The 19,076-nt window shown below is 57.5% G+C and overlaps 7 non-coding genes and 6 pseudogenes across 7 annotated transcripts; all 13 read left to right on the forward strand.

The window, feature by feature from the left end:
- The first annotated feature begins 1,608 nt into the window (after positions 1-1,608).
- On the forward strand, positions 1,609-1,727 carry LOC146637167 (5S ribosomal RNA; annotated as a pseudogene).
- A 741-nt stretch (positions 1,728-2,468) lies between these two features.
- On the forward strand, positions 2,469-2,587 carry LOC146637168 (5S ribosomal RNA). The gene has a single exon (XR_014905778.1). It is a non-coding gene; the product is annotated as a 5S ribosomal RNA (ribosomal RNA).
- A 936-nt stretch (positions 2,588-3,523) lies between these two features.
- On the forward strand, positions 3,524-3,642 carry LOC146637169 (5S ribosomal RNA). The gene has a single exon (XR_014905779.1). It is a non-coding gene; the product is annotated as a 5S ribosomal RNA (ribosomal RNA).
- Positions 3,643-6,424: 2,782 nt separating this feature from the next.
- LOC146637170 (5S ribosomal RNA) lies at positions 6,425-6,543 on the forward strand (annotated as a pseudogene).
- Positions 6,544-7,284: 741 nt separating this feature from the next.
- On the forward strand, positions 7,285-7,403 carry LOC146637171 (5S ribosomal RNA). The gene has a single exon (XR_014905780.1). It is a non-coding gene; the product is annotated as a 5S ribosomal RNA (ribosomal RNA).
- Positions 7,404-8,345: 942 nt separating this feature from the next.
- LOC146637172 (5S ribosomal RNA) lies at positions 8,346-8,464 on the forward strand (annotated as a pseudogene).
- Positions 8,465-9,719: 1,255 nt separating this feature from the next.
- Positions 9,720-9,838, forward strand: LOC146637173 (5S ribosomal RNA). The gene has a single exon (XR_014905781.1). It is a non-coding gene; the product is annotated as a 5S ribosomal RNA (ribosomal RNA).
- A 637-nt stretch (positions 9,839-10,475) lies between these two features.
- LOC146637174 (5S ribosomal RNA) lies at positions 10,476-10,594 on the forward strand. Its single transcript, XR_014905783.1, has one exon. It is a non-coding gene; the product is annotated as a 5S ribosomal RNA (ribosomal RNA).
- A 1,021-nt stretch (positions 10,595-11,615) lies between these two features.
- On the forward strand, positions 11,616-11,734 carry LOC146637175 (5S ribosomal RNA; annotated as a pseudogene).
- Positions 11,735-12,988: 1,254 nt separating this feature from the next.
- On the forward strand, positions 12,989-13,107 carry LOC146637176 (5S ribosomal RNA; annotated as a pseudogene).
- Positions 13,108-14,443: 1,336 nt separating this feature from the next.
- Positions 14,444-14,562, forward strand: LOC146637177 (5S ribosomal RNA). The gene has a single exon (XR_014905784.1). It is a non-coding gene; the product is annotated as a 5S ribosomal RNA (ribosomal RNA).
- Positions 14,563-15,859: 1,297 nt separating this feature from the next.
- LOC146637178 (5S ribosomal RNA) lies at positions 15,860-15,978 on the forward strand. The gene has a single exon (XR_014905785.1). It is a non-coding gene; the product is annotated as a 5S ribosomal RNA (ribosomal RNA).
- A 2,782-nt stretch (positions 15,979-18,760) lies between these two features.
- On the forward strand, positions 18,761-18,879 carry LOC146637179 (5S ribosomal RNA; annotated as a pseudogene).
- The last annotated feature ends 197 nt before the right edge of the window (positions 18,880-19,076 follow it).

Genomic DNA, 19,076 nt, shown 5'->3' on the forward strand with positions numbered 1-19,076 from the left:
ACCAGGGCCTGTGGCTCTTGCTCAGGCCACTCACATCACACCAGGCCCTGCGCTTCTGGCTGAGGCCATCTTCACCAAACCAGGCCCTGTGGCTCTTGCTCAGGCCACTTACACCACACCAGGGCCTTATTTGCTATTGAGGCCACTTACACCACACCAGGGCCTGTGGCTCTGGCTTAGGCCACTTACACCACACCAGGGCCTGTGGCACTTGCTCAGGCCACTTACACCACACCAGGGCCTGTGGCTCTTGCTCAGGCCACTTACACCACACCAGGGCCTGTGGCACTGGCTGAGGCCACTTAGACCACACCAGGGCCTGTGGCTGCTGGCTGAGGCCACTTACAACACACCAGGGCCTGTGGCTGCTGGCTGAGGCCACTTACACCAAACCAGGGCCTGTGGCTCTTGCTCAGGCCACTTACACCACACCAGGGCCTGTGGCTGCTGGCTGAGGCCACTTACAACACACCAGGGCCTGTGGCTGCTGGCTGAGGCCACTTACACCAAACCAGGGCCTGTGGCTCTTGCTCAGGCCACTTACACCACACCAGGGCCTGTGGCTGCTGGCTGAGGCCACGTACACCACACCAGGGCCTGTGGCTGCTGGCTGAGGCCACTTACACCACACCAGGGCCTGTGGCTCTTGCTCAGGCCACTCACATCACACCAGGCCCTGCGCTTCTGGCCGAGGCCATCTTCACCAAACCAGGCCCTGTGGCTCTTGCTCAGGCCACTTACACCACACCAGGGCCTTATTTGCTATTGAGGCCAATTACACCACACCAGGGTCTGTGGCTCTTGCTCAGGCCAATTACACCACACCAGGGCCTGTGACACTGGCTGAGGCCACTTACACCACACCAGGGCCTGTGGCTGCTGGCTGAGGCCACTTACACCACACAAGGGCCTGTGGCTGCTGGCTGAGGCCACCTACACCACACCAGGGCCTGTGGCTGCTGGCTGAGACCACTTACACCACACCAGGGCCTGTGGCTCTTGCTCAGGCCACTTACACCACACCAGGGCCTGTGGCTCTTGCTCAGGCCACTTACACCACACCAGGGCCTGTGGCTCTTGCTCAGGCCACTTACACCACACCAGGCCCTGTGCTGGTTCCTGAGGCCATCTTCAACAATCCAGGGCCTGAGTGACCGGCTGGGGCCACTTACACCACATCAGGGCCTGTGGCTCTGGCTGAGGCCACTTACACCACACCAGGGCCTGTGGCTGCTGGCTGAGGCCAGTTACACCACACCAGGGCCTTAGTTGCTATTGAGGCCAATTACACCACACCAGGGTCTGTGGCTCTTGCTCAGGCCACTCACATCACACCAGGCCCTGCGCTTCTGGCCGAGGCCATCTTCACCAAACCTGGCCCTCTGCTGCTAGCTGTGGCCATGTACAACACACCAGGCCCTGTGCTGGTTCCTGAGGCCATCTTCAACAATCCAGGGCCTGTGCTGTTGGATAAATGCCAAACTAAGCCTTTGGGTTAGGGTATTATGCAAACATGCAGGTATGGTTATAGGATTGTCTTCGTAACTTCAGGTACTTGCCACCTAATCACTTGAATCCATAAATTGAGACATTGTGCTGGGGCCAGCAGCTTACGGCCATACCACCCTGAGCACGCCCGACCTCGTCTGATCTCGGAAGCTAAGCAGGGCTGGGCTTGGTTAGTACTCGGATGGGAGACTGCCTTGGAATACCTGGTGCTGTAAGCCTTTCATTTTCATGTCATTGAACCGCTTTTGATCCAGAGAAGGGGTGTATTAAAAGACCAAAAGCAGCTGCCCATTAATGAGGGCACATTAACGACATTGCTTTTGGCTCTTTTCCAATGTCTTGTGCTGCTAGCTGATGCCACCTACACCACACCAGGGCCTGAGTGACCGGCTGGGGCCACTTACACCACATCAGGGCCTGTGGCTGCTGGCTGAGGCCACCTACACCACACCAGGGCCTTAGTTGCTATTGAGGCCAATTACACCACACCAGGGTCTGTGGCTCTTGCTCAGGCCACTTACACCACACCAGGGCCTGTGGCACTGGCTGAGGCCACTTACACCACACCAGGGCCTGTGGCTGCTGGCTGAGGCCACCTACACCACACCAGGGCCTGTGGCTGCTGGCTGAGACCACTTACACCACACCAGGGCCTGTGGCTCTTGCTCAGGCCACTCATATCACGCTAGGCCCTGTGCTTCTGGCCGAGGCCATCTTCACCAAACCAGGCCCTGTGCTGCTTGCTGTGGCCATGTACAACACACCAGGCCCTGTGCTGGTTCCAGAGGCCATCTTCAACAATCCAGGGCCTGTGCTGTTGGATAAATGCCAAACTGAGCCTTTGGGTTAGGGTATTATGCAAACATGCAGGTATGGTTATAGGATTGTCTTCGTAACTTCAGGTACTTGCCACCTAATCACTTGAATCCATAAATTGAGACATTGTGCTGGGGCCAGCAGCTTACGGCCATACCACCCTGAGCACGCCCGACCTCGTCTGATCTCGGAAGCTAAGCAGGGCTGGGCTTGGTTAGTACTTGGATGGGAGACTGCCTGGGAATACCTGGTGCTGTAAGCCTTTCATGTCATTGAACCGCTTTTGATCCAGAGAAGGGGTGTATTAAAAGACCAAAAGCATCTGCCCATTAATGAGGGCACATTAACGACATTGCTTTTGGCTCTTTTCCAATGTCTTGTGCTGCTAGCTGATGCAACCTACACCACACAAGGGCCTGAGTGACCGGCTGGGGCCACTTACACCACATCAGGGCCTGTGGCTCTGGCTGAGGCCACTTACACCACACCAGGGCCTGTGGCTGCTGGCTGAGGCCACCTACACCACACCAGGGCATTAGTTGCTATTGAGGCCAATTACACCACACCAGGGTCTGTGGCTCTTGCTCAGGCCACTTACACCACACCAGGGCCTGTGGCACTGGCTGAGGCCACTTACACCACACCAGGGCCTGTGGCTGCTGGCTGAGGCCACTTACACCACACCAGGGCCTGTGGCTGCTGGCTGAGGCCACTTACACCACACCAGGGCCTGTGGCTGCTGGCTGAGGCCACCTACACCACACCAGGGCCTGTGGCTGTTGACTGAGGCGACTTACACCACACCAGGGCCCTTTTGCTGCTGGCTGAGGCCACTTACACCACACCAGTGCCTGTGGCTTCTGGCTGAGGCGACTTACACCACACCAGGGCCTGTGGCTGCTGGCTGAGGCCACTTACACCACACCAGGGCCTGTGGCTCTTGCTCAGGCCACTCACATCACACCAGGCCCTGCGCTTCTGGCCGAGGCCATCTTCACCAAACCAGGCCCTGTGCTGCTTGCTGTGGCCATCTTCAACAATCCAGGGCCTGTGCTGTTGGATAAATGCCAAACTGAGCTTTTGGGTTAGGGTATTATGCAAACATGCAGGTATGGTTATAGGATTGTCTTCGTAACTTCAGGTACTTGCCACCTAATCACTTGAATCCATAAATTGAGACATTGTGCTGGGGCCAGCAGCTTACGGCCATACCACCCTGAGCACGCCCGACCTCGTCTGATCTCGGAAGCTAAGCAGGGCTGGGCTTGGTTAGTACTTGGATGGGAGACTGCCTGGGAATACCTGGTGCTGTAAGCCTTTGATTTTCATGTCATTGAACCGCTTTTGATCCAGAGAAGGGGTGTATTAAAAGACCAAAAGCAGCTCCCCATTAATGAGGGCACATTAACGACATTGCTTTTGGCTGTTTTCCAATGTCTTGTGCTGCTAGCTGATGCCACCTACACCACACCAGGGCCTGAGTGACCGGCTGGGGCCACTTACACCACATCAGGGCCTGTGGCTGCTGGCTGAGGCCACTTACACCACACCAGGGCCTGTGGCTGCTGGCTGAGGCCACCTACACCACACCAGGGCCTTAGTTGCTATTGAGGCCAATTACACCACACCAGGGTCTGTGGCTCTTGCTCAGGCCACTTACACCACACCAGGGCCTGTGGCACTGGCTGAGGCCACTTACACCACACCAGGGCCTGTGGCTCTGGCTGAGGCCACCTACACCACACCAGGGCCTTAGTTGCTATTGAGGCCAATTACACCACACCAGGGTCTGTGGCTCTTGCTCAGGCCACTTACACCACACCAGGGCCTGAGTGACCGGCTGGGGCCACTTACACCACATCAGGGCCTGTGGCTCTGGCTGAGGCCACCTACACCACACCAGGGCCTTAGTTGCTATTGAGGCCAATTACACCACACCAGGGTCTGTGGCTCTTGCTCAGGCCACTTACACCACACCAGGGCCTGTGGCACTGGCTGAGGCCACTTACACCACACCAGGGCCTGTGGCTGCTGGCTGAGGCCACTTACACCGCACCAGGGCCTGTGGCTGCTGGCTGAGGCCACCTACACCACACCAGGGCATTAGTTGCTATTGAGGCCAATTACACCACACCAGGGTCTGTGGCTCTTGCTCAGGCCACTTACACCACACCAGGGCCTGTGGCACTGGCTGAGGCCACTTACACCACATCAGGGCCTGTGGCTGTTGGCTGAGGCCACTTACACCACACCAGGGCCTGTGGCTGCTGGCTGAGGCCACTTACACCACACCAGGACCTGTGGCTGCTGGCTGAGGCCACCTACACCACACCAGGGCCTGTGGCTGCTGACTGAGGCGACTTACACCACACCAGGGCCCTTTTGCTGCTGGCTGAGGCCACTTACACCACACCAGTGCCTGTGGCTTCTGGCTGAGGCGACTTACACCACACCAGGGCCTGTGGCTGCTGGCTGAGGCCACTTACACCACACCAGGGCCTGTGGCTCTTGCTCAGGCCACTCACATCACACCAGGCCCTGCGCTTCTGGCTGAGGCCATCTTCACCAAACCAGGCCCTGTGGCTCTTGCTCAGGCCACTTACACCACACCAGGGCCTTATTTGCTATTGAGGCCACTTACACCACACCAGGGCCTGTGGCTCTGGCTTAGGCCACTTACACCACACCAGGGCCTGTGGCACTTGCTCAGGCCACTTACACCACACCAGGGCCTGTGGCTCTTGCTCAGGCCACTTACACCACACCAGGGCCTGTGGCACTGGCTGAGGCCACTTAGACCACACCAGGGCCTGTGGCTGCTGGCTGAGGCCACTTACAACACACCAGGGCCTGTGGCTGCTGGCTGAGGCCACTTACACCAAACCAGGGCCTGTGGCTCTTGCTCAGGCCACTTACACCACACCAGGGCCTGTGGCTGCTGGCTGAGGCCACTTACAACACACCAGGGCCTGTGGCTGCTGGCTGAGGCCACTTACACCAAACCAGGGCCTGTGGCTCTTGCTCAGGCCACTTACACCACACCAGGGCCTGTGGCTGCTGGCTGAGGCCACGTACACCACACCAGGGCCTGTGGCTGCTGGCTGAGGCCACTTACACCACACCAGGGCCTGTGGCTCTTGCTCAGGCCACTCACATCACACCAGGCCCTGCGCTTCTGGCCGAGGCCATCTTCACCAAACCAGGCCCTGTGGCTCTTGCTCAGGCCACTTACACCACACCAGGGCCTTATTTGCTATTGAGGCCAATTACACCACACCAGGGTCTGTGGCTCTTGCTCAGGCCAATTACACCACACCAGGGCCTGTGACACTGGCTGAGGCCACTTACACCACACCAGGGCCTGTGGCTGCTGGCTGAGGCCACTTACACCACACAAGGGCCTGTGGCTGCTGGCTGAGGCCACCTACACCACACCAGGGCCTGTGGCTGCTGGCTGAGACCACTTACACCACACCAGGGCCTGTGGCTCTTGCTCAGGCCACTTACACCACACCAGGGCCTGTGGCTCTTGCTCAGGCCACTTACACCACACCAGGGCCTGTGGCTCTTGCTCAGGCCACTTACACCACACCAGGCCCTGTGCTGGTTCCTGAGGCCATCTTCAACAATCCAGGGCCTGAGTGACCGGCTGGGGCCACTTACACCACATCAGGGCCTGTGGCTCTGGCTGAGGCCACTTACACCACACCAGGGCCTGTGGCTGCTGGCTGAGGCCAGTTACACCACACCAGGGCCTTAGTTGCTATTGAGGCCAATTACACCACACCAGGGTCTGTGGCTCTTGCTCAGGCCACTCACATCACACCAGGCCCTGCGCTTCTGGCCGAGGCCATCTTCACCAAACCTGGCCCTCTGCTGCTAGCTGTGGCCATGTACAACACACCAGGCCCTGTGCTGGTTCCTGAGGCCATCTTCAACAATCCAGGGCCTGTGCTGTTGGATAAATGCCAAACTAAGCCTTTGGGTTAGGGTATTATGCAAACATGCAGGTATGGTTATAGGATTGTCTTCGTAACTTCAGGTACTTGCCACCTAATCACTTGAATCCATAAATTGAGACATTGTGCTGGGGCCAGCAGCTTACGGCCATACCACCCTGAGCACCCCCGACCTCGTCTGATCTCGGAAGCTAAGCAGGGCTGGGCTTGGTTAGTACTCGGATGGGAGACTGCCTTGGAATACCTGGTGCTGTAAGCCTTTCATTTTCATGTCATTGAACCGCTTTTGATCCAGAGAAGGGGTGTATTAAAAGACCAAAAGCAGCTGCCCATTAATGAGGGCACATTAACGACATTGCTTTTGGCTCTTTTCCAATGTCTTGTGCTGCTAGCTGATGCCACCTACACCACACCAGGGCCTGAGTGACCGGCTGGGGCCACTTACACCACATCAGGGCCTGTGGCTGCTGGCTGAGGCCACCTACACCACACCAGGGCCTTAGTTGCTATTGAGGCCAATTACACCACACCAGGGTCTGTGGCTCTTGCTCAGGCCACTTACACCACACCAGGGCCTGTGGCACTGGCTGAGGCCACTTACACCACACCAGGGCCTGTGGCTGCTGGCTGAGGCCACCTACACCACACCAGGGCCTGTGGCTGCTGGCTGAGACCACTTACACCACACCAGGGCCTGTGGCTCTTGCTCAGGCCACTCATATCACGCTAGGCCCTGTGCTTCTGGCCGAGGCCATCTTCACCAAACCAGGCCCTGTGCTGCTTGCTGTGGCCATGTACAACACACCAGGCCCTGTGCTGGTTCCAGAGGCCATCTTCAACAATCCAGGGCCTGTGCTGTTGGATAAATGCCAAACTGAGCCTTTGGGTTAGGGTATTATGCAAACATGCAGGTATGGTTATAGGATTGTCTTCGTAACTTCAGGTACTTGCCACCTAATCACTTGAATCCATAAATTGAGACATTGTGCTGGGGCCAGCAGCTTACGGCCATACCACCCTGAGCACGCCCGACCTCGTCTGATCTCGGAAGCTAAGCAGGGCTGGGCTTGGTTAGTACTTGGATGGGAGACTGCCTGGGAATACCTGGTGCTGTAAGCCTTTCATTTTCATGTCATTGAACCGCTTTTGATCCAGAGAAGGGGTGTATTAAAAGACCAAAAGCATCTGCCCATTAATGAGGGCACATTAACGACATTGCTTTTGGCTCTTTTCCAATGTCTTGTGCTGCTAGCTGATGCAACCTACACCACACAAGGGCCTGAGTGACCGGCTGGGGCCACTTACACCACATCAGGGCCTGTGGCTCTGGCTGAGGCCACTTACACCACACCAGGGCCTGTGGCTGCTGGCTGAGGCCACCTACACCACACCAGGGCATTAGTTGCTATTGAGGCCAATTACACCACACCAGGGTCTGTGGCTCTTGCTCAGGCCACTTACACCACACCAGGGCCTGTGGCACTGGCTGAGGCCACTTACACCACACCAGGGCCTGTGGCTGCTGGCTGAGGCCACTTACACCACACCAGGGCCTGTGGCTGCTGGCTGAGGCCACTTACACCACACCAGGGCCTGTGGCTGCTGGCTGAGGCCACCTACACCACACCAGGGCCTGTGGCTGTTGACTGAGGCGACTTACACCACACCAGGGCCCTTTTGCTGCTGGCTGAGGCCACTTACACCACACCAGTGCCTGTGGCTTCTGGCTGAGGCGACTTACACCACACCAGGGCCTGTGGCTGCTGGCTGAGGCCACTTACACCACACCAGGGCCTGTGGCTCTTGCTCAGGCCACTCACATCACACCAGGCCCTGCGCTTCTGGCCGAGGCCATCTTCACCAAACCAGGCCCTGTGCTGCTTGCTGTGGCCATCTTCAACAATCCAGGGCCTGTGCTGTTGGATAAATGCCAAACTGAGCCTTTGGGTTAGGGTATTATGCAAACATGCAGGTATGGTTATAGGATTGTCTTCGTAACTTCAGGTACTTGCCACCTAATCACTTGAATCCATAAATTGAGACATTGTGCTGGGGCCAGCATCTTACGGCCATACCACCCTGAGCACGCCCGACCTCGTCTGATCTCGTAAGCTAAGCAGGGCTGGGCTTGGTTAGTACTTGGATGGGAGACTGCCTGGGAATACCTGGTGCTGTAAGCCTTTCATTTTCATGTCATTGAACCGCTTTTGATCCAGAGAAGGGGTGTATTAAAAGACCAAAAGCAGCTCCCCATTAATGAGGGCACATTAACGACATTGCTTTTGGCTGTTTTCCAATGTCTTGTGCTGCTAGCTGATGCCACCTACACCACACCAGGGCCTGAGTGACCGGCTGGGGCCACTTACACCACATCAGGGCCTGTGGCTGCTGGCTGAGGCCACTTACACCACACCAGGGCCTGTGGCTGCTGGCTGAGGCCACCTACACCACACCAGGGCCTTAGTTGCTATTGAGGCCAATTACACCACACCAGGGCCTGTGGCACTTGCTCAGGCCACTTACACCACACCAGGGCCTGTGGCTTCTGGCTGAGGCCACCTACACCACACCAGGGCCTGTGGCTGCTGGCTGAGGCCACTTACAACACACCAGGGCCTGTGGCTCTTGCTCAGGCCACTTACACCACACCAGGGCCTGTGGCTCTTGCTCAGGCCACTTACACCACATCAGGGCCTGTGGCTCTGGCTGAGGCCACTTACACCACACCAGGGCCTGTGGCTGCTGGCTGAGGCCACTTACACCACACCAGGGCCTGTGGCTGCTGGCTGAGGCCACCTACACCACACCAGGGCATTAGTTGCTATTGAGGCCAATTACACCACACCAGGGTCTGTGGCTCTTGCTCAGGCCACTTACACCACACCAGGGCCTGTGGCACTGGCTGAGGCCACTTACACCACACCAGGGCCTGTGTCTGCTGGCTGAGGCCACTTACACCACACCAGGGCCTGTGGCTGCTGGCTGAGGCCACTTACACCACACCAGGGCCTGTGGCTCTTGCTCAGGCCACTTACACCACACCAGGGCCTGTGGCACTGGCTGAGGCCACTTAGACCACACCAGGGCCTGTGGCTGCTGGCTGAGGCCACTTACAACACACCAGGGCCTGTGGCTGCTGGCTGAGGCCACTTACACCAAACCAGGGCCTGTGGCTGCTTGCTGAGGCCATCTTCACCAAACCAGGCCCTGTGCTGCTTGCTGTGGCCATGTAAAACACACCAGGTCCTGTGCTGGTTCTTGAGGCCATCTTCAACAATCCAGGGCCTGTGCTGTTGGATAAATGCCAAACTGAGCCTTTGGGTTAGGGTATTATGCAAACATGCAGGTATGGTTATAGGATTGTCTTCGTAACTTCAGGTACTTGCCACCTAATCACTTGAATCCATAAATTGAGACATTGTGCTGGGGCCAGCAGCTTACGGCCATACCACCCTGAGCACGCCCGACCTCGTCTGATCTCGGAAGCTAAGCAGGGCTGGGCTTGGTTAGTACTTGGATGGGAGACTGCCTGGGAATACCTGGTGCTGTAAGCCTTTGATTTTCATGTCATTGAACCGCTTTTGATCCAGAGAAGGGGTGTATTAAAAGACCAAAAGCAGCTCCCCATTAATGAGGGCACATTAACGACATTGCTTTTGGCTGTTTTCCAATGTCTTGTGCTGCTAGCTGATGCCACCTACACCACACCAGGGCCTGAGTGACCGGCTGGGGCCACTTACACCACATCAGGGCCTGTGGCTGCTGGCTGAGGCCACTTACACCACACCAGGGCCTGTGGCTGCTGGCTGAGGCCACCTACACCACACCAGGGCCTTAGTTGCTATTGAGGCCAATTACACCACACCAGGGTCTGTGGCTCTTGCTCAGGCCACTCATATCACACCAGGCCCTGTGCTTCTGGCCGAGGCCATCTTCACCAAACCAGGCCCTGTGCTGCTTGCTGTGGCCATGTACAATACACCAGGCCCTGTGCTGGTTCCTGAGGCCATCTTCAACAATCCAGGGCCTGTGCTGTTGGATAAATGCCAAACTGAGCCTTTGGGTTAGGGTATTATGCAAACATGCAGGTATGGTTATAGGATTGTCTTCGTAACTTCAGGTACTTGCCACCTAATCACTTGAATCCATAAATTGAGACATTGTGCTGGCGCCAGCAGCTTACGGCCAGCAGCTTACGGCCATACCACCCTGAGCACGCCCGACCTCGTCTGATCTCGGAAGCTAAGCAGGGCTGGGCTTGGTTAGTACTTGGATGGGAGACTGCCTGGGAATACCTGGTGCTGTAAGCCTTTCATTTTCATGTCATTGAACCGCTTTTGATCCAGAGAAGGGGTGTATTAAAAGACCAAAAGCATCTGCCCATTAATGAGGGCTTATTAACGACATTGCTTTTGGCTCTTTTCCAATGTCTTGTGCTGCTAGCTGATGCAACCTACACCACACAAGGGCCTGAGTGACCGGCTGGGGCCACTTACACCACATCAGGGCCTGTGGCTCTGGCTGAGGCCAGTTACACCACACCAGGGCCTGTGGCTGCTGGCTGAGGCCACTTACACCACACCAGGGCCTGTGGCTGCTGGCTGAGGCCACCTACACCACACCAGGGCATTAGTTGCTATTGAGGCCAATTACACCACACCAGGGTCTGTGGCTCTTGCTCAGGCCACTTACACCACACCAGGGCCTGTGGCACTGGCTGAGGCCACTTACACCACATCAGGGCCTGTGGCTGCTGGCTGAGGCCACTTACACCACACCAGGGCCTGTGGCTGCTGGCTGAGGCCACTTACACCACACCAGGACCTGTGGCTGCTGGCTGAGGCCACCTACACCACACCAGGGCCTGTGGCTGCTGACTGAGGCGACTTACACCACACCAGGGCCCTTTTGCTGCTGGCTGAGGCCACTTACACCACACCAGTGCCTGTGGCTTCTGGCTGAGGCGACTTACACCACACCAGGGCCTGTGGCTGCTGGCTGAGGCCACTTACACCACACCAGGGCCTGTGGCTCTTGCTCAGGCCACTCACATCACACCAGGCCCTGCGCTTCTGGCCGAGGCCATCTTCACCAAACCAGGCCCTGTGCTGCTTGCTGTGGCCATGTACAACACACCAGGCCCTGTGCTGGTTCCTGAGGCCATCTTCAACAATCCAGGGCCTGTGCTGTTGGATAAATGCCAAACTGAGCCTTTGGGTTAGGGTATTATGCAAACATGCAGGTATGGTTATAGGATTGTCTTCGTAACTTCAGGTACTTGCCACCTAATCACTTGAATCCATAAATTGAGACATTGTGCTGGGGCCAGCAGCTTACGGCCATACCACCCTGAGCACGCCCGACCTCGTCTGATCTCGCAAGCTAAGCAGGGCTGGGCTTGGTTAGTACTTGGATGGGAGACTGCCTGGGAATACCTGGTGCTGTAAGCCTTACCTTTTCATGTCATTGAACCGCTTTTGAAACAGAGAAGGGGTGTATTAAAAGACCAAAAGCATCTGCCCATTAATGAGGGCACATTAACAACACTGCTTTTGGCTCTTTTCCAATGTCTTGTGCTGCTAGCTGATGCCACCTACACCACACCAGGGCCTGAGTGACCGGCTGGGGCCACTTACACCACACCAGTGCCTGTGGCTGCTGGCTGAGGCCACTTACACCACACCAGTGCCTGTGGCTTCTGGCTGAGGCCACTTACACCACACCAGGGCCTGTGGCTGCTGGCTGAGGCCACTTACACCACACCAGGGCCTGTGGCTCTTGCTCAGGCCACTCACATCACACCAGGCCCTGCGCTTCTGGCTGAGGCCATCTTCACCAAACCAGGCCCTGTGGCTCTTGCTCAGGCCACTTACACCACACCAGGGCCTTATTTGCTATTGAGGCCACTTACACCACACCAGGGCCTGTGGCTCTGGCTTAGGCCACTTACACCACACCAGGGCCTGTGGCACTTGCTCAGGCCACTTACACCACACCAGGGCCTGTGGCTCTTGCTCAGGCCACTTACACCACACCAGGGCCTGTGGCACTGGCTGAGGCCACTTAGACCACACCAGGGCCTGTGGCTGCTGGCTGAGGCCACTTACAACACACCAGGGCCTGTGGCTGCTGGCTGAGGCCACTTACACCAAACCAGGGCCTGTGGCTCTTGCTCAGGCCACTTACACCACACCAGGGCCTGTGGCTGCTGGCTGAGGCCACTTACAACACACCAGGGCCTGTGGCTGCTGGCTGAGGCCACTTACACCAAACCAGGGCCTGTGGCTCTTGCTCAGGCCACTTACACCACACCAGGGCCTGTGGCTGCTGGCTGAGGCCACCTACACCACACCAGGGCCTGTGGCTGCTGGCTGAGGCCACTTACACCACACAAGGGCCTGTGGCTCTTGCTCAGGCCACTCACATCACACCAGGCCCTGTGCTTCTGGCCGAGGCCATCTTCACCAAACCAGGCCCTGTGCTGCTTGCTGTGGCCATGTACAACACACCAGGCCCTGTGCTGGTTCCTGAGGCCATCTTCAACAATCCAGGGCCTGTGCTGTTGGATAAATGCCAAACTGAGCCTTTGGGTTAGGGTATTATGCAAACATGCAGGTATGGTTATAGGATTGTCTTCGTAACTTCAGGTACTTGCCACCTAATCACTTGAATCCATAAATTGAGACATTGTGCTGGGGCCAGCATCTTACGGCCATACCACCCTGAGCACGCCCGACCTCGTCTGATCTCGTAAGCTAAGCAGGGCTGGGCTTGGTTAGTACTTGGATGGGAGACTGCCTGGGAATACCTGGTGCTGTAAGCCTTTCATTTTCATGTCATTGAACCGCTTTTGATCCAGAGAAGGGGTGTATTAAAAGACCAAAAGCAGCTCCCCATTAATGAGGGCACATTAACGACATTGCTTTTGGCTGTTTTCCAATGTCTTGTGCTGCTAGCTGATGCCACCTACACCACACCAGGGCCTGAGTGACCGGCTGGGGCCACTTACACCACATCAGGGCCTGTGGCTGCTGGCTGAGGCCACTTACACCACACCAGGGCCTGTGGCTGCTGGCTGAGGCCACCTACACCACACCAGGGCCTTAGTTGCTATTGAGGCCAATTACACCACACCAGGGCCTGTGGCACTTGCTCAGGCCACTTACACCACACCAGGGCCTGTGGCTTCTGGCTGAGGCCACCTACACCACACCAGGGCCTGTGGCTGCTGGCTGAGGCCACTTACAACACACCAGGGCCTGTGGCTCTTGCTCAGGCCACTTACACCACACCAGGGCCTGTGGCTCTTGCTCAGGCCACTTACACCACATCAGGGCCTGTGGCTCTGGCTGAGGCCACTTACACCACACCAGGGCCTGTGGCTGCTGGCTGAGGCCACTTACACCACACCAGGGCCTGTGGCTGCTGGCTGAGGCCACCTACACCACACCAGGGCATTAGTTGCTATTGAGGCCAATTACACCACACCAGGGTCTGTGGCTCTTGCTCAGGCCACTTACACCACACCAGGGCCTGTGGCACTGGCTGAGGCCACTTACACCACACCAGGGCCTGTGGCTGCTGGCTGAGGCCACTTACACCACACCAGGGCCTGTGGCTGCTGGCTGAGGCCACGTACACCACACCAGGGCCTGTGGCTGCTGGCTGAGGCCACCTACACCACACCAGGGCCTGTGGCTGCTGACTGAGGCGACTTACACCACACCAGGGCCCTTTTGCTGCTGGCTGAGGCCACTTACACCACACCAGTGCCTGTGGCTTCTGGCTGAGGCGACTTACACCACACCAGGGCCTGTGGCTGCTGGCTGAGGCCACTTACACCACACCAGGGCCTGTGGCTCTTGCTCAGGCCACTCACATCACACCAGGCCCTGCGCTTCTGGCCGAGGCCATCTTCACCAAACCAGGCCCTGTGCTGCTTGCTGTGGCCATGTACAACACACCAGGCCCTGTGCTGGTTCCTGAGGCCATCTTCAACAATCCAGGGCCTGTGCTGTTGGATAAATGCCAAACTGAGCCTTTGGGTTAGGGTATTATGCAAACATGCAGGTATGGTTATAGGATTGTCTTCGTAACTTCAGGTACTTGCCACCTAATCACTTGAATCCATAAATTGAGACATTGTGCTGGGGCCAGCAGCTTACGGCCATACCACCCTGAGCACGCCCGACCTCGTCTGATCTCGGAAGCTAAGCAGGGCTGGGCTTGGTTAGTACTTGGATGGGAGACTGCCTGGGAATACCTGGTGCTGTAAGCCTTTCCTTTTCATGTCATTGAACCGCTTTTGATCCAGAGAAGGGGTGTATTAAAAGACCAAAAGCATCTGCCCATTAATGAGGGCACATTAACAACACTGCTTTTGGCTCTTTTCCAATGTCTTGTGCTGCTAGCTGATGCCACCTACACCACACCAGGGCCTGAGTGACCGGCTGGGGCCACTTACACCACATCAGGGCCTGTGGCTCTGGCTGAGGCCACTTACACCACACCAGGGCCTGTGGCTGCTGGCTGAGGCCAGTTACACCACACCAGAGCCTGTGGCTGCTGGCTGAGGCCACCTACACCACACCAGGGCCTGTGGCTGCTGGCTGAGGCGACTTACACCACACCAGGGCCCTTTTGCTGCTGGCTGAGGCCACTTACACCACACCAGTGCCTGTGGCTTCTGGCTGAGGCGACTTACACCACACCAGGGCCTGTGGCTGCTGGCTGAGGCCACTTACACCACACCAGGGCCTGTGGCTCTTGCTCAGGCCACTCACATCACACCAGGCCCTGCGCTTCTGGCCGAGGCCATCTTCACCAAACCAGGCCCTGTGCTGCTTGCTGTGGCCATGTACAACACACCAGGCCCTGTGCTGGTTCCTGAGGCCATCTTCAACAATCCAGGGCCTGAGTGACCGGCTGGGGCCACTTACACCACATCAGGGCCTGTGGCTCTGGCTGAGGCCACTTACACCACACCAGGGCCTGTGGCTGCTGGCTGAGGCCAGTTACACCACACCAGGGCCTTAGTTGCTATTGAGGCCAATTACACCACACCAGGGTCTGTGGCTCTTGCTCAGGCCACTTACACCACACCAGGGCCTGTGGCACTGGCTGAGGCCACTTACACCACACCAGGGCCTGTGGCTGCTGGCTGAGGCCACTTACACCACACAAGGGCCTGTGGCTGCTGGCTGAGGCCACCTACACCACACCAGGGCCTGTGGCTGCTGGCTGAGGCCACTTACAACACACCAGGGCCTGTGGCTGCTGGCTGAGGCCACTTACACCAAACCAGGGCCTGTGGCTGCTTGCTGAGGCCATCTTCACCAAACCAGGCCCTGTGCTGCTTGCTGTGGCCATGTAAAACACACCAGGTCCTGTGCTGGTTCTTGAGGCCATCTTCAACAATCCAGGGCCTGTGCTGTTGGATAAATGCCAAACTGAGCCTTTGGGTTAGGGTATTATGCAAACATGCAGGTATGGTTATAGGATTGTCTTCGTAACTTCAGGTACTTGCCACCTAATCACTTGAATCCATAAATTGAGACATTGTGCTGGGGCCAGCAGCTTACGGCCATACCACCCTGAGCACGCCCGACCTCGTCTGATCTCGGAAGCTAAGCAGGGCTGGGCTTGGTTAGTACTTGGATGGGAGACTGCCTGGGAATACCTGGTGCTGTAAGCCTTTCATTTTCATGTCATTGAACCGCTTTTGATCCAGAGAAGGGGTGTATTAAAAGACCAAAAGCAGCTCCCCATTAATGAGGGCACATTAACGACATTGCTTTTGGCTGTTTTCCAATGTCTTGTGCTGCTAGCTGATGCCACCTACACCACACCAGGGCCTGAGTGACCGGCTGGGGCCACTTACACCACATCAGGGCCTGTGGCTGCTGGCTGAGGCCACTTACACCACACCAGGGCCTGTGGCTGCTGGCTGAGGCCACCTACACCACACCAGGGCCTTAGTTGCTATTGAGGCCAATTACACCACACCAGGGTCTGTGGCTCTTGCTCAGGCCACTTACACCACACCAGGGCCTGTGGCACTGGCTGAGGCCACTTACACCACACCAGGGCCTGTGGCTCTGGCTGAGGCCACCTACACCACACCAGGGCCTTAGTTGCTATTGAGGCCAATTACACCACACCAGGGTCTGTGGCTCTTGCTCAGGCCACTTACACCACACCAGGGCCTGAGTGACCGGCTGGGGCCACTTACACCACATCAGGGCCTGTGGCTCTGGCTGAGGCCACCTACACCACACCAGGGCCTTAGTTGCTATTGAGGCCAATTACACCACACCAGGGTCTGTGGCTCTTGCTCAGGCCACTTACACCACACCAGGGCCTGTGGCACTGGCTGAGGCCACTTACACCACACCAGGGCCTGTGGCTGCTGGCTGAGGCCACTTACACCGCACCAGGGCCTGTGGCTGCTGGCTGAGGCCACCTACACCACACCAGGGCATTAGTTGCTATTGAGGCCAATTACACCACACCAGGGTCTGTGGCTCTTGCTCAGGCCACTTACACCACACCAGGGCCTGTGGCACTGGCTGAGGCCACTTACACCACATCAGGGCCTGTGGCTGTTGGCTGAGGCCACTTACACCACACCAGGGCCTGTGGCTGCTGGCTGAGGCCACTTACACCACACCAGGACCTGTGGCTGCTGGCTGAGGCCACCTACACCACACCAGGGCCTGTGGCTGCTGACTGAGGCGACTTACACCACACCAGGGCCCTTTTGCTGCTGGCTGAGGCCACTTACACCACACCAGTGCCTGTGGCTTCTGGCTGAGGCGACTTACACCACACCAGGGCCTGTGGCTGCTGGCTGAGGCCACTTACACCACACCAGGGCCTGTGGCTCTTGCTCAGGCCACTCACATCACACCAGGCCCTGCGCTTCTGGCTGAGGCCATCTTCACCAAACCAGGCCCTGTGGCTCTTGCTCAGGCCACTTACACCACACCAGGGCCTTATTTGCTATTGAGGCCACTTACACCACACCAGGGCCTGTGGCTCTGGCTTAGGCCACTTACACCACACCAGGGCCTGTGGCACTTGCTCAGGCCACTTACACCACACCAGGGCCTGTGGCTCTTGCTCAGGCCACTTACACCACACCAGGGCCTGTGGCACTGGCTGAGGCCACTTAGACCACACCAGGGCCTGTGGCTGCTGGCTGAGGCCACTTACAACACACCAGGGCCTGTGGCTGCTGGCTGAGGCCACTTACACCAAACCAGGGCCTGTGGCTCTTGCTCAGGCCACTTACACCACACCAGGGCCTGTGGCTGCTGGCTGAGGCCACTTACAACACACCAGGGCCTGTGGCTGCTGGCTGAGGCCACTTACACCAAACCAGGGCCTGTGGCTCTTGCTCAGGCCACTTACACCACACCAGGGCCTGTGGCTGCTGGCTGAGGCCACGTACACCACACCAGGGCCTGTGGCTGCTGGCTGAGGCCACTTACACCACACCAGGGCCTGTGGCTCTTGCTCAGGCCACTCACATCACACCAGGCCCTGCGCTTCTGGCCGAGGCCATCTTCACCAAACCAGGCCCTGTGGCTCTTGCTCAGGCCACTTACACCACACCAGGGCCTTATTTGCTATTGAGGCCAATTACACCACACCAGGGTCTGTGGCTCTTGCTCAGGCCAATTACACCACACCAGGGCCTGTGACACTGGCTGAGGCCACTTACACCACACCAGGGCCTGTGGCTGCTGGCTGAGGCCACTTACACCACACAAGGGCCTGTGGCTGCTGGCTGAGGCCACCTACACCACACCAGGGCCTGTGGCTGCTGGCTGAGACCACTTACACCACACCAGGGCCTGTGGCTCTTGCTCAGGCCACTTACACCACACCAGGGCCTGTGGCTCTTGCTCAGGCCACTTACACCACACCAGGGCCTGTGGCTCTTGCTCAGGCCACTTACACCACACCAGGCCCTGTGCTGGTTCCTGAGGCCATCTTCAACAATCCAGGGCCTGAGTGACCGGCTGGGGCCACTTACACCACATCAGGGCCTGTGGCTCTGGCTGAGGCCACTTACACCACACCAGGGCCTGTGGCTGCTGGCTGAGGCCAGTTACACCACACCAGGGCCTTAGTTGCTATTGAGGCCAATTACACCACACCAGGGTCTGTGGCTCTTGCTCAGGCCACTCACATCACACCAGGCCCTGCGCTTCTGGCCGAGGCCATCTTCACCAAACCTGGCCCTCTGCTGCTAGCTGTGGCCATGTACAACACACCAGGCCCTGTGCTGGTTCCTGAGGCCATCTTCAACAATCCAGGGCCTGTGCTGTTGGATAAATGCCAAACTAAGCCTTTGGGTTAGGGTATTATGCAAACATGCAGGTATGGTTATAGGATTGTCTTCGTAACTTCAGGTACTTGCCACCTAATCACTTGAATCCATAAATTGAGACATTGTGCTGGGGCCAGCAGCTTACGGCCATACCACCCTGAGCACGCCCGACCTCGTCTGATCTCGGAAGCTAAGCAGGGCTGGGCTTGGTTAGTACTCGGATGGGAGACTGCCTTGGAATACCTGGTGCTGTAAGCCTTTCATTTTCATGTCATTGAACCGCTTTTGATCCAGAGAAGGGGTGTATTAAAAGACCAAAAGCAGCTGCCCATTAATGAGGGCACATTAACGACATTGCTTTTGGCTCTTTTCCAATGTCTTGTGCTGCTAGCTGATGCCACCTACACCACACCAGGGCCTGAGTGACCGGCTGGGGCCACTTACACCACATCAGG

This window comes from Diplotaxodon limnothrissa, linkage group LG3, assembly GCF_057381915.1.
Source record: "Diplotaxodon limnothrissa isolate DT_005_m linkage group LG3, D_limnothrissa_male_GT1.1, whole genome shotgun sequence".
Taxonomy (NCBI): domain Eukaryota; kingdom Metazoa; phylum Chordata; class Actinopteri; order Cichliformes; family Cichlidae; genus Diplotaxodon; species Diplotaxodon limnothrissa.